Source organism: Macaca thibetana, chromosome 10 (assembly GCF_024542745.1).
Source record: "Macaca thibetana thibetana isolate TM-01 chromosome 10, ASM2454274v1, whole genome shotgun sequence".
Classification (NCBI taxonomy): domain Eukaryota; kingdom Metazoa; phylum Chordata; class Mammalia; order Primates; family Cercopithecidae; genus Macaca; species Macaca thibetana.
The window spans coordinates 91,354,587-91,368,298 of NC_065587.1; the positions used below are offsets into that span (position 1 = coordinate 91,354,587).

The window sequence follows — 13,712 nt, forward strand, 5'->3', positions numbered from 1 at the left end:
TTGTCTGCCGTGATGCTGCCAAGGCTCCTTTGGATTCCTCTGTGCCGGTTCCTCCTCCCCCAGCATCACCAAGCCTTTTCTTGCTACACTTGGCTCTGTGACTCTGCTTCAGAGGATAGCCCTTAGGCTGCTGGAGCTGCTGACAATATAGGGACAAAGTGCAGATCATTGGTTTAGTGTCTGTTACTCTTGTTTAGCCATAGTCCCAGGTCTAGACAATGTCCAGGATAGTGGATTTGTCAGGAAGGAGAGAGGGTCTGGGCTGCCACCTCACTGCCCCCTGGTGTATTTATCAATGCTAAAATCCGGGGAAAAGATGATCAAGGCCACTCTGGACAGGGAAAGGAAGGGAGACCACCAACTGGACAGCCTCTCCAATGCCTGATGGGAGGAGGGTGCAGGGAGCTGTGGTGCCAGGTGACCAGCCCCATCCTGCATGGCCTGCATGAGAAGGAGCTGCTGTCCTATCACCTCTCCTAACGTTCTGCTTGTTCACCTCAACCTCCTTAAAGCCTCCAGGGGATACCTCTGTAAAATGGGTAAAGCCTGGGCTCCTTAGCTTTATCCTCAGGGACCTCTGTAATCTCCATGCTCTTTAATCCTTAGTTCCCACTGTTCTGTTTTCCATACCCTGTTTTCCCACTGTTTCCAGTTTCCATCCTATATAGCCCCTCCATCAGACTATTGCTTATTCAACAGCCTCTGGTATTGAAATTATCAGGAATAATGTATCAGTTAGCTTTAGCTGCATAACAAAACATCCTCATATCAATGGCATAATCCAGCAGTCATTTACTGTTGCTCATGTGCCTGTGTGTTCTCTGGGTTCAGCTGATCAGGGCTGGGCTTTGCCAGGCAGTTCTGCTCCATGCTGCCTTGGCCCAGGTGGTTCTGCTCTCAGTGCTGGTCTGTGGGTGGGCAAGGGGTGCTCAGCTCCACCAGTGCTTGTTTTGAGCCAAGGCTGCAGGCACAGTAGTGACCCAGGAGGACTTCTTCTCATGTCATTGGAAGAAAAATAAGAGGGAATGTGGAAACATAAAACGCTTCTTGATTTCTAGGCTCAAAACTGGAAAACAGTCCCTTCTTCTACAGGCTATTGGTGAAACAAAGTTGAATGCTCCAGCCCAAAGTAAAGGGGCAAAAAAATAGTTCACATGCACCTTACCTTGGCAAGGGTGTGGATGCAGGAGAGATGAAGATTTATGGCAAATAATGCCTCCTACCACAAGTGGTGAGGATGATAACAATAGCAAACAGCACAGTAGTAGCAGAGGCAATCACACGTACTGTAAAGTACTTACCAAGTGTTAGTCCCAAATTACAGGATTTTCAGCAGTGTTGGTTCTTATTGTTGCCCTGTGGGAGAGGACCTGAGGCTCCTAATGGTTCCTAACCTCCCCTAAGGTCGCACAGTTTTTAATAACAGAATCTTGAACTGAGCTGAAGATTTCTTTGTGGATCTGAGCCCAGAATTTGGAAGCTGCAGTTTGACTCCAAAGTCCAATTCATGTCAAAATCTAACCTATCCTTCAAAGTCTTCCTCAATGTTGGCTTCCTCATGAGCCATTTCTCAATTCAGTACAGGTTGAATTTGCAGATCTGAAAATTTGATCTCTGAAATGCTCCCTATTGAAGGCCAACATGATGCCTTAAAAAAATGCTCATTGGATTTGGGATTTTGGAGTTTAGATTTTGGGATTTGCAACACACAACCAGTAAGTATATTCCAAAATGTGAAATCTGAAACACTTCTGGTCCCAAGTATTTCAGATAAGGGATACTCAGTCTGAATTATATTATGCCTGCACACTCGATTAATGAAATTGTGGACATAAATCTTTGCTGTGTTCTGCCACTGTTGGATATTTTAATGGAGTTCGGTCTAATAGAATTTCGCAACAGGCAAATGTGTAATAAACCCAGCTCTACACACACAAATGCAATACTGAAAGACCAAGAGGGATTCCATTGCTTTTCACATCTGATGTTATTTGTTAAACGAAGAAGTCCTTTTCTTGAGATTAGAACATGTTAATGATTTGTATTGTCCCAAGCTGGGAAGTAAAAACCTTGGAATTGCTAAGCATGAATGTGCTTATCTAGGGTCACTGAGCAACCACCAGAAGCCCCAAACAGTGTTGACATTCAGCAAAGGCCGGGTATCCCAGACTCGGTCACCTGAAATGGAAAATACTTTCTCACCAGCAAAAGTATAGGTGACTCTTGGTTAAACAAGATTCAAGTCACACCTTTGTGAGAGGAATAGCACAGCCAAAATTTAGGGGGCCCACCTGGTGATTCTGAACATTTTATTTGGACAAGTTGCATACTTTTTAAACGTCGGCTCTTGAAAAATTCCTTTAGAAATGTCAAGGTGACTGGTGTATTAAAAAAGTGAGCCAGAGCAAACAACGGTGACATTCTTTTAATTCTTTCCCTGCTGGGTCATTTTCTCCTTGCTGTCAGCTCTGCGTACGGCCATCGTCCATAATGGACCCTCGACCTGCTCAGAGGTTCACACTTGAGGGAAATTGCAAAGCAGAGAAAATTTTGACCCAGAGTCCCCTTCACCTCTTCCCACCAAAGCTCCAGCTGATGCTCAAACTTAAAGCTAGAAAGTGAGAGAACCAAATCATGCTGGCAAGTTTTCTCCGCTACATCTTCCAAAAACATGGTTATAAGAACAGGAGTCGCCAAAGGTGTTGTTCCCGGCATCGTTCATCATCCACTGGGGAAGAAGCTCCGTCTCGGGAACCCTGAGCTGCCTCTAATTATCTATCACCCTGCCAGCTCTATCTCTTCCCATGGCCCATCACATTGTCAGCTTTGCAATTTTGTTTCCTGAATAAGAAGCTTCACATTTAGTTTTTAGATTTGAAATCTGGCTTGGGGATTTTTTTTTTTTTTAAATGAGAATGCCTGTGCATCATATCGATAAAGCTGATGATATGACTATATTCTATCAGACTGAATCATATGTTAATATATTTGCCTCTATGTTTGACCTACAGAAATAATAATTCCATGTGGTTTTACCCGTAGAATTGTTTGCTTCCATGACCCCAAAGATGAACACAAGCACAAAAACAAAATCAAAAATTACAGACATAGGTGAATTTTGAAAAAGAATATACTTCCTGGACAAATTAATAACCTAATTTCTACACATTAAATATTATTTCCCACTCACATAACAAAGTCAGCAAACTGTTTCTTTGGTAAACAATTGGCCCTGTAGATGTTATAAAATCATTTTTAGGAAAAAAAGCTGACACAAAACTATGGTAGAAAATCAGAATGCAGACTAGTCAACATTCCTCGAACTATGAATGTGAAGTAAAAGTTTTACAAGTGGCAACCTAAGCATCTAAGAAAAAACACTTACTGCTTAAGCAAGAAACCTGTTGCATGGAAAACCCACCTTCCTGTGTACTCATAGGACAAAATGTATTGTACTCTTAGGGATCCCCAAGTTCAAATGAGAATCTCAAAAATTTCCATTTTCCTGAAGACATGGCACACACTGGCTAGCAATGTTGCCCAACAGCAGAACTGCCCAGTTGCAAAGGTCTTTATGTCTTTGTTACCAAGCTGGCCGGGAGCCACCTATGTGGAGAAGCCTTATAATGCATCAACAAGAGGGAAGCAGCAAGAACTGAATCACAGTGGCTTATCAATTCCCAAGTGGCTGGCAGCAGCTAAGATGCTACCTTTTTCTGAGCCAACAGCTTTCTCAGGCTGTATATGTGCCACCTTGCAACTGGTCTCTTGCAACACAGAGAATATGAAAGAAAATTTTTATCATTCTGTGGTAGATTTTTGCTTTCTGGAGTATTCTGGTCTGTAATGCACAATTAGAAGTGATTTCTCCATCGACATAATGAAAGTGTAGTTAAAATGAGTTCACTATTTTCAGGAAAATTACTGAAAATGTGAGGATGATGTCACCAAAGCCATTCCATCAGGAAAGCATGCAGCCAAGACATCTTTCTACTATTCAACATGACCATTTAGTTTCACTCAAAACACCATCGATCATGTTAAACTAATGCTGATAATTTGAATTTGTTGGTTTTATAGGGTTTAAAAAATGTGCAAAGATGTATGCTGCTGTTGGTTAAGAGCTACATTCACTAGGTGTTTCTTCCTGGAGCTGTATAGGTTTATGAGATATGTTGATAATTCTCTGATATCTTTTTCCTTACAAGGAGTTGATACTTTCTCAGGTTTGATGAGGACTCATGTAGCATTACAAGTCAGAATCCCCCTCTGGCTACCCACTGCTGAGTCTTAACACTGCAGTTGGCTGGATCGGGGCAATTCGTGCAACTTGTCACAGAAGCAGAACCAGGATTCTTCCCTAGCAGTGAATAGACAGGGACTGTGTGGGGGGCACCAGAAGCAGCTAAGCAGGCACTCTAGACAGACCTTCCCATCTCTGCACAGGGGAAAGTGGGTCCCAGTCAGCTGCTGCCTTCCCGGGCGTGCACCAGCACATGCACATGCAGTGCAAGCTTCTGCAGGTTGACGTAGTGTGATGTGAGAAAGTATCATTCACACGTTTCATGTCGTCTACTTTCAGAGTTGGGCAGAGAAACCATGTCCGCTGTGTGGACTGCCTGCAGGCTCTCTGGGACAGACCCAGAGGAGAGAAGCCAGCCCATTCCCCGTGTGCCTGCCTAGGCTCTGTTTCCCAGACACTCATTAGAGCCTGACCCATTCTGACATATTCCACTTAGAAACACCTTATCAATAAAAGCCAAATGCTTTTTATCTTTGGCCACGTAGGAATCCCACACTGGGGACACGGTCCACGTTTGGTGGGCAATGCTTTTGGCCAGATGAAGCGCAACTAAAACTTCAGTACAAGTTTGGGGTAAAGTGCTGCATTCGCTCAGGGACTGGCAAACTGTGGCCAGGAGGCCAAATCTAGGCCACTGCCTGCCTTTGATAAACAAAGTTTTATTGGTACACAGCCACTCCCATTTGTTTTCATTTTGTCCATGACTGCTTTTGTGCTGCATTGACAGAGTTGAGTAGTTGTGACAGAGACCATATGGCCTGCAGGGTCTAAGCTATTTATTCTCTGGTCTTTTACAGAAAAAGTTTGCCAACCCCTGCATAGGAATAAAAGGAAAATAGCTCCTTTCAAGGAACCCCTCGAAGGGTCCGGACACAATGCCAGCTCGTGGTTGTTTTCCATTCCTGCTCTGACTCCCAGGCTGCAATGCAGTCAAAGCCCTTTGAGCTCCCCTTGCTAAATAACTTTAACCTTTGTGAACCAAGCAGCCATCCTTCTTTTGCAGAAGGAATGACAACAACCATTTTTCCTTGCAGGTTACGGGATGGTTAGCCATGTGGGCGCCGGGTCTAGACAGCCGGGTTTGAATCCCTCCTCACCCACTGAGCCCTCTGTGCCTTGGTTTACCTTTATGTAAGATGCAGGTAAGAAAAGCGTGTGTCCTGTAAGGCTTTTATGGAAATGAAATGAGATGCTAAGAACAAAGTGTTTAACTTGGACTGCCTCATCCTACACGATCATAGAGAGAGGGATTGTGGAGTTAGAGGGTATCTTGAGAGGGCATCATCACTGCTGTCTTTCTGAGGAGTAAACTGAGGTCCAGTGAGGAAAAGCGACTCTGCTCCCACCCTCCATAGATATTGGGGCAGGTCTAGGAGGCAGAGGCTCCAATGGTAAGGGCTGCTAATATTTTTTGAGCTCCTCTGGGAGATGGGCCTGGGCTCCACACTTGACTAGTCGTGTCTCATTTAGCGTTTGTGGCCGCCCTGTGAAATAAGCGTTTTGTTTACCCCGACTTTACAGACAGGGAAGAAGTGATGGTGCTGGAACTCACACCTGTCCCGGGTGAGCTTGCAGGAGCTCATGGCCAAGCCCTGGCTGCCTCTCCACACAGCTGCATCCACAAACGCACTTGAGAGAAATACAACATTTTGGGTTCCAGGACTTGAAGGGGTCAGGAGAATTCAACTGGAAAATGCCTCAAATACCAAATTCTCCATCTCAGTGAAACTGGAACCTTTCTGGCCACCCCTCATCTCCTGGGTACGGCATTGCAATGGGTCCATCTAGTGGACAAAGGCAAGAATGTCCACCAGTCAGGCCTCTGAAAAGCAACTGAGCCAACAAGCCCTCCTGTCGCTCAGCAGGCAGCCTGGCCAGTCACGGCCTTAAGGAGGACCTGGCAAGGGACATGTCCATGAATGTGCAAAGGAAGGGGGACACTGGCAGCGGCCAACTCTCCGTCCTCATCTTTTCAGAGCCCTGTACCCCAGTTCCACAGGAAGCAACATTGCCCCCTAGGGGACATTTAACAGTGTCTGGGGACATTTCTGGTTGTCACAACTGGGGGATCTTTCTGGTGTCTAGTGGGTAGAGGCCAGGAATGCTTCTTACCACTCTACAGTGACAGGACAGCCCCCATGGCAAAGAGTGAGCCTCGAATGCCAACAGCGCCGCCCAGCACTGGAAACCCTGACGTGCCCTCCTTCCAAACGGAAGCGGGCAGGCCTGGGGATTCCATGAGGCCGTGCGTGCTCAGAGCCCTTGCATGTGCATTCCTGCCTAGACCACTCTCCCCATCCCCACTCTCTTACCTCGTCCTCTTCCTTCACCTCTCAGCCCACTTATCTCCTGTTCAGGGGAGCGCATCTGCTCACGTCTACCTCTTTGTCTGGGTTTTATCTCCTCACATGCAGGCCTAAGACAAGGATTTGGAGTCAAGCAGTTTATCTGAGAGAGGATTCCAGGAATCACCTGTAAGGGCACGAGGAAGAGGGACCAGAAGTGTGGAGGTGGGGGCATGGAAGGGTGAGTTGATGGGCAGCCATCGCTGTGAGCAGCCGAGGTGTGGTCTCTGAGGGAGGGGGGCGGGGACATGAGGACTCAGAACTGTCCCCTCCAGGAGAAGGAAGCCAAGGTGTTTATCCTCCAGCTCTCTGGCTGTTCCTGCACACTAGCCACTTACATTGCAGCTACCTGTGCACTGATAGAGGAACTGATGCCTGTCCGGTCTGCACACATCTCTCCATTGTGAAGGGCATTCAAGCTTGTCCTCTCTCACCCTGGTCCTCAGAAGCTAACGGGTCACTTTCCCGAATAAAAGCTCCAGAGACCAGGAACAGAGGACTGGTATAGTGATGAGTCTACACAACAGGAGGCTGGCCCCACCTAGTGCAAGGATTCAGGAACTGTGACATCACCCTGGAGGCAATGCTAGCTCCCCATGGTCCACGGCTACATTGTTAAGGCTATGGAAACCTGACGGTTTGAGGGCAGACCACCAAGAAAATTGTTACATCATATCCCCAGCTAGACCAGGCTTAGTTTGCTTAGTAAGAAAGGCAATATTTTTGTTGAATTTCACATTTTCTACCAAGTAATGAATTAACCTTTTTGAAATCACAAAGGAGATCACAGCAGGAAAATGAAGCCATATCCTGTACACGCTGGCTACCACATATGAACAGTCAGAGAGATGGAGGGCAATGCCTGGAGGAAGGATGGGAGGAGGGAATATAAGAACATTCAGTACTAATGGATTCCAAACCCCATGTGATAACCAGCCGGTCCTGGACCAGTTTATCTTCTCGGTGTGGACTGAGGAAGTTAGTTCTGACTTTACCAGCTGGATTGGAGGGCACCTGTGCCATCCCTTGTCCTGTTGCTGTGGGGAACTTCTTCCAGCTTTTAGACATGCAGGACTAAATGTGAATACCATCTATACGCAAGTGACTGAGGAAATGCTGTGAAGAAGCTTACGGTTCTCCATCATCAGCGATATAAGTACACTTTGATTAATCAGGTAAACTGCCTACAATCGGGTAGTCTTGCTGAGGATGAAGAACTTTATATGGATTTGGGGTAATAGGACTAAAGCCCTTAGCATCACTTGTTTGGATTTTCTTGTTTCATGAGTAGTTGATAATTCAGCAAAGGTTTCTTAAGCACCTAATCTGACCATAGCACTGATGGCTAACTTCGGGGAATACAGCAGAAATGACAGCTAAATGGCACATAGGGTACCACTCCCCAGCTGTGCCTATGTGCTGCAGTGAAGGGAACTACATTTCCCAGGAGCCCTTGCTTCCTGGTAGAGTCAGCCAATGGGAGTCACTGGCAGGAGATTGGCTGCTGGGAGGAGGAGAGAAGCCTGGATGTGCCTGCCCCTTCTTCCTGTTTCACATGACATCTCCAGCCCTGGCTAGGCTTCATCCGTGAGTTCAGCTCCAGCACAAGGCAGTCCCTCTCTGTGCTCCTGTTGTGCCTGGCTGGGAGGGCACAGAGACGTTGGGCTCAGAGAGCCCCACATGCATTCTCCCTTTGCCCCTCTGGCCTAGGGGTGGGATCAGTCTCCTGGTGTTGCTCATATCTGGATTTTGTCACTGCTTCTTGTTTGACTCCTCAACTCTTCATTCACCTGTGCCACGAACTCCCATATTAAATTCTCTCTGCTTGAAATACCTACTGTGGTTTCTGGGATTTTGGAGATCTTGCCTAGTCCTTCAAACATATTCCATATCCCTTTCCCTCCTGCACAAGGCATCCCACTCCCTGGTATCCTTGGTGTTCTAAGACTCCCGCCTCTTTCTTACCCCAGGGCCTTTGCACTTACTTTCCTTCTGCATTAAATGGTCCTTCCCTGGAGCTCCACGTGGCTGCCACTTTCTCATCCCTCAAATTTTATGTTGCCCTCTCTCTCAGGTAACATGGGAAGAAAAAGCAAATGTTACTTTATCAGAGGCTCTCATTGACAATCATAGCTAATGCAGCCCACTCGCCCCACCCTCACTGCAATTTACTTGACTTTCTATCATGTTGCCCTGTCTCTTCCTTTAACATCGTGTATCCCAATCTGCAATGATTTCATTTATTTGTTTGCATAATTTGAACTCATGACAAGGTCAAACTTAAGGTGGTTTTAAAATATGTTTCTTTATCATTTTTGGAGCTAAATTTTGGGCAAGGGGACATGGGTGTTAGAGTTTGCAAATATATCCTCTTCCAGTGGATGTGCCCTTGCTCACTGTCACTCATCCTCCTGAATGGGGTCAGGGTCTGTTTTAAATGGTAGGTGGCATTTTTCTGCTGTTAAGCACATGATTTTCTCTGCATCAGAATCCTGGGCAGTCACTGTCTGGGTGGCAGTGGGCACCCTCTTCTGTCAGTGCTTCGAGGGTGACAAGCATCTCATTGCAAAACATAGACATGATTCTTGTCACTTTATTACATGTTGATCAAACCCCTAAGATAATATGTTGGTGCCCCTTCCTGTATCCCCTCAGCCTACCTGTGTTCATCTTCAGCCATGAGGGGCAGATCGCTGTAAATTGACAACTTCCCATTCAAGCCCTTCTCTCTACCTGAGGGCTTCCCCATCACAGGAGGCTGCTTCGCTGTGAACGTACTTACCTAGAAAGGGGAGCACAGGCAAGACCCCCAGCCCAGAGAATTGAGTCTGTTTGCCCACACGGGTAACCTGCCCTTGACACCTCCTATATCTTCTTCCTTGCCTCCTCCATTCATTTCCCTACTCCCTTATTTGGGTTTCCTGGGACCACCTTCTACATAAGCTGCCTACACCCAAGCCCTTGTCTCTGGATCCACTTTGGGAAGATCCACACCAAGCAGAACCCAATTCCCTTTTTCTTAGCAACTCTTCCTCTTTGTGCCACATGAATATTCACTTCTGCGAAAAAAGCCTGTGTGGGCATGGGGGCTTAAGCCTGCCAAAGTCTGAGAAACCACGTGAACCACACCTGGGCATTGTCCCCCTTGGCAGTTGGAGACGTGGGCATTTTGTCTTCTACTCCTGTCCCTACCCATGCCCACCTCGAGCCCTCCCTGCCCCCTTGGCCATTTACCTTCCCTGCTAGCCTTTGCTCACCGTCTTCCTCACCAGGATGGAGAACTGACCCCTGGCAAGCTTGCCCCATGTCTGCATCTTTAAAGTTGCCTTCTCCAAGCATATGCTCGGCTGCCAGCAGCGTCACCTAGGAGCTGGAAGTGCAAATGCTCAGGCCCTGCCCCAGACCTGCTAAACCCTTGTGTGCCCACAGCCCTCCAGGGGAATCCAGGGCTTGCTGCAGCCCTAGACGCACTGCTCTAAAGCCATACTGATTAGCATTAGATGTGTAGTTCACAACAGCTTGTTCTGCTTCTAACCACTGGTCAGGGGGGTTGGGATCTGATTATGTAGCAGCATATGATGACTCATTAATGATGAGAGATGTTCTCGTGTTTGCCAATATCTTCATATCAGTTTGCCAAAGTAATTCTTCATATCACACCCAGATGCTGGGAAGAACAGGGGCTTTGGGAACTGAAGCACTCACATTGACCCCCAGCCCTGTCAGTGCCCCATGCATCCCTGGGGTACCTCTCCCCTTCCATGCACGCTGTTCCTGGGTGCCGCTATGACCCCCACAACCAGTGCCAGCTTCTCTCCATGAGCAGCTGTCCGAAGGCTGCTGGAGCCCTTGTGCTCACCCTGCTTGCATGGGGGGGCTGAGACAGTACTTACCCAGTGATGGGTAGATGCAAGGGTCCTCAAGACATCCCCCAGGTTCAATGATTTAAGAGAACTCATAGGAACCAGAAAGGCCAGCAGATTCACAATTACCTTTACTACACATGGTTCCAACACTACACGGCAGGTTGAAGTCAGCAGTGGGAAGATGCACCTAGGGTGGGTCCCAGGAGAGCTCTAGCTGTGGAGCTCCAGTGTCCTCTCCCATAGGGGCTGTGCAGCAGCGCTTAGTTCTCCCAGTAATTATGTGGAACATCATGCATGGAATATTGCTAACCAGGGACACTGACATGAGCCTTGGCTTCCAGGGATTTTATTGAAGGCTTGGTCACGTAAACATGATGGATGATCTACGCAGCTGACCTGGTCTCCAGTCCCTTAACAGATCAAGCTGATACAAGGCCTCCACTGTGAATCCCATCCTTAGCATCAACTACCTGGTGTGGCCCAAGGCCTTGGTAAACAGACACTTATCAGGCAGGACATTAGAGGACTTACAGGCTCCCTCCCAGGAGCTGTGCCAGGGCCACACCTTTCTTTGGGCAAGGTTAACCCTTTACTGCTTGCAGGATATGAATACTCCAGCTCTTGCATCGCCAGTGCGGCCTCTCTGGGGTGTGACCAGTCCTGACTCTGTCTCAGAACTCCCCAGCAGGAGGAAGCCAGCAGCACAGTCTCCTGGCTCACTTTTTTCACTCCCCAGTCTCACCTTTCCACTCTTCTGCTTCTTTTTGTTGTTGTTGTTCTGGGAACACTTTCTAATAAAGCTTCACACAAAGACTTGTCTCAGATTCTGCTTCTAGGGAATCCCAAAATAAGACACTGTAAGAATTTACAAAGTGATAAATTTTCTGTATTTCATTAACCTTCTCATGTGAATTACTGTTACTTTCAAACCTCAGAAACTAGCAGCAGCTGCTCTTAAGATTAGATCTGCAGAAGCCAAGATAGAACCTGGAGTTGAGTTTCGCAGTGACAACTGGGTGTAAGGAAGGGTCACCTGGCTAGAGCTGGAGCTGACACCCAGCCGGTCCTGGAGGGGCAGCTCCCACCAGGGACTCCAATCAGAGGTGAGGGGTCAGGGTGAGGAGAGAAATGCTCTCACTTCCCTCTTCCTCTCACCTCCATCTCTTGACATCACTTCCCATTGGCCAAACCTAAAGGGAAGCCAGTAGGCAAGAGAGCCTGGAAAATAGCGTTTGCACGGGGCAATTGTGAAATGGATCTGAAGGCAAACAACACGTGATGGACACATGTTTCATAACCACTGACAGAGAAAAAGGCAATAGAAAAACACTGATATTAACTTAGTAGCACTTTGGATGATTAAAGCTAAAACAAAATCAGAAGCTAGAAGAGCTGTATATACTTACAAACAATAGTGCAAACGTGTATGCAGCACCTTTTTGGAGGCCCTGGCATTAATTCTAGGCCCCTCCATCCTTCTGTAGGGGTGAGCAGCCAACAGGGTGGTGCTTTCTGTACTAGAGGAGTCAACAGCCACAAGCCCTCACCCCAACAGCTTCCAATGACATGCTGAGAACAGCACGTAGAATCTCCTTGTGTTTACATGGTATCGGTGCCCTTTGAAAATCTGATTAGCTCTTTTAATTACCATAGACCCTTTCAGCACTTAGCTGGCAAATAGCTAACTCTAATTAATAACTCTCTGTATGCTTGGGAAATATCACTTATTTTACTGTCTGTCCTCCTGGTGCCAGTGGCGGCCAGAGCTCAGGACCTGGGAGTGACCCCACTTTATTGTCCCCTGACCTTCCACTGTTGCTCTGCCCCATTCCCCTAGACCCTGAAGCTTCTCCACCTGAGGGGAACGGGATCAACTGTACAAACTGCACAGAAAGCACGCATGCCAGGGAGCACTTCCTGGACTGTCTGTAGTGAGCTCTGTGGACAATGGGTGTCTTTTTCTCTTTAGGGCTATAGATAAACCACCTGACGGCCAAGCTGAGAGCTATGTGTTCCCACCATACGGAAACATCTGAAGAGCTGGTGAGAAAACTGCCAGCACCCTAGGGGGTAGAGTTCAAGTGTCTTTGACTGCTGTCCCATCCCTGTGCCCAGAGAAGTGCCTGGCATGTAGCAGGGCTGCAGTGTGTCTTTGTGGATGAAACAAGCCCTGATATTTGGGCCAAGCGACCAAATGCTAGGCTGGTAGTCCCACATAAGTGTGGTGGAGTGGGTCTGCCTAGCCACCCACCACCTGGTAAGGAGGGAGCGGTGGTGCCCGTGGTCCATAGAGCCTGAAGCCTCAATTCGTGGTTGATCTGCTTTCTGGGAGGATCAGACATCCCCAAACTTTAATCATGTAGCACTCCAGATGAGTCCAGCGACTCTGCACAAAAAAAAACTGGAAGCCCTTGAAGGAGACCTACGTTCAGATCAGGGCTCACATGTTTTCTGGTCATTGGATGTGTTTTTCTATTGCGTAGATTTACAGGCGCTGCAAAGGAGAATGTGTGCCCCGGCCCTTACTAAGCACATCAGCGAAAGCTTCACAGCGCACCATCAGCCAGGCCTGCTGCTGATAGACCCTCCGCCAGACACTGAAAAGGAAGACGTTTGTGTCCTGGGTCAAAGGCAAGCCCTATTCCTAGGGAATATCATTGAGGTTTCCTTAATTAAAATATTGTCAGTTAGGTTATCTATGCCAATAAAATGAGGTAAAATTCATAAAAGCAGGTGGAAGCGAAATCACGTCTGAATGCAGGATGCTCTTCTAGTTCCCTTTTGAAGCAGCCTTTTAGGCCGTCTGCAATTAAGCCTATGCGACAGTAGAGGGCAGCAGAGGATGCCGTTTCATGGTTCATTCGACCGCCCAGGCACAAGCTGCCTCCCAACTCGGCCCCAGCTGGAGGCCCTGGCAGAGCTCACAATGGCCAGCTCCGCGAAGGTGCAAGCAATGAGCTGGATAAGTCTCAAGCGATCCCCAGCTCAGGCCTGATGGAGAAGCTGGTTATGTGCACAGCCTCTAACTCTGACCGACAGCAGGTTAGGTCAGAGGCAGGACTAAGGGGAGACACGTTCGTGGTGTTTCTTTTCCTTGTCCACATGTCCAGGGTGTGGGGCAGCTGCCTGATAACCCCAACTGGTGTCCCCAACTGGTGTTGGTGTTATCGTGGTGTTCAGGCTTCCCTGTCCCTCCTG

General features: G+C 47.6%; 1 long non-coding RNA gene across 1 annotated transcript; it reads right to left on the minus strand.

Annotated features, from left to right (window-relative positions):
- Positions 1-5,556: 5,556 nt before the first annotated feature.
- On the minus strand, positions 5,557-7,214 carry LOC126929335 (uncharacterized). The gene is made up of 3 exons (XR_007717148.1): positions 6,987-7,214; positions 6,616-6,719; positions 5,557-5,787 (listed from the first exon to the last, which is right to left on the minus strand). It is a non-coding gene; the product is annotated as an uncharacterized LOC126929335 (long non-coding RNA).
- Between the last annotated feature and the right edge of the window lie 6,498 nt (positions 7,215-13,712).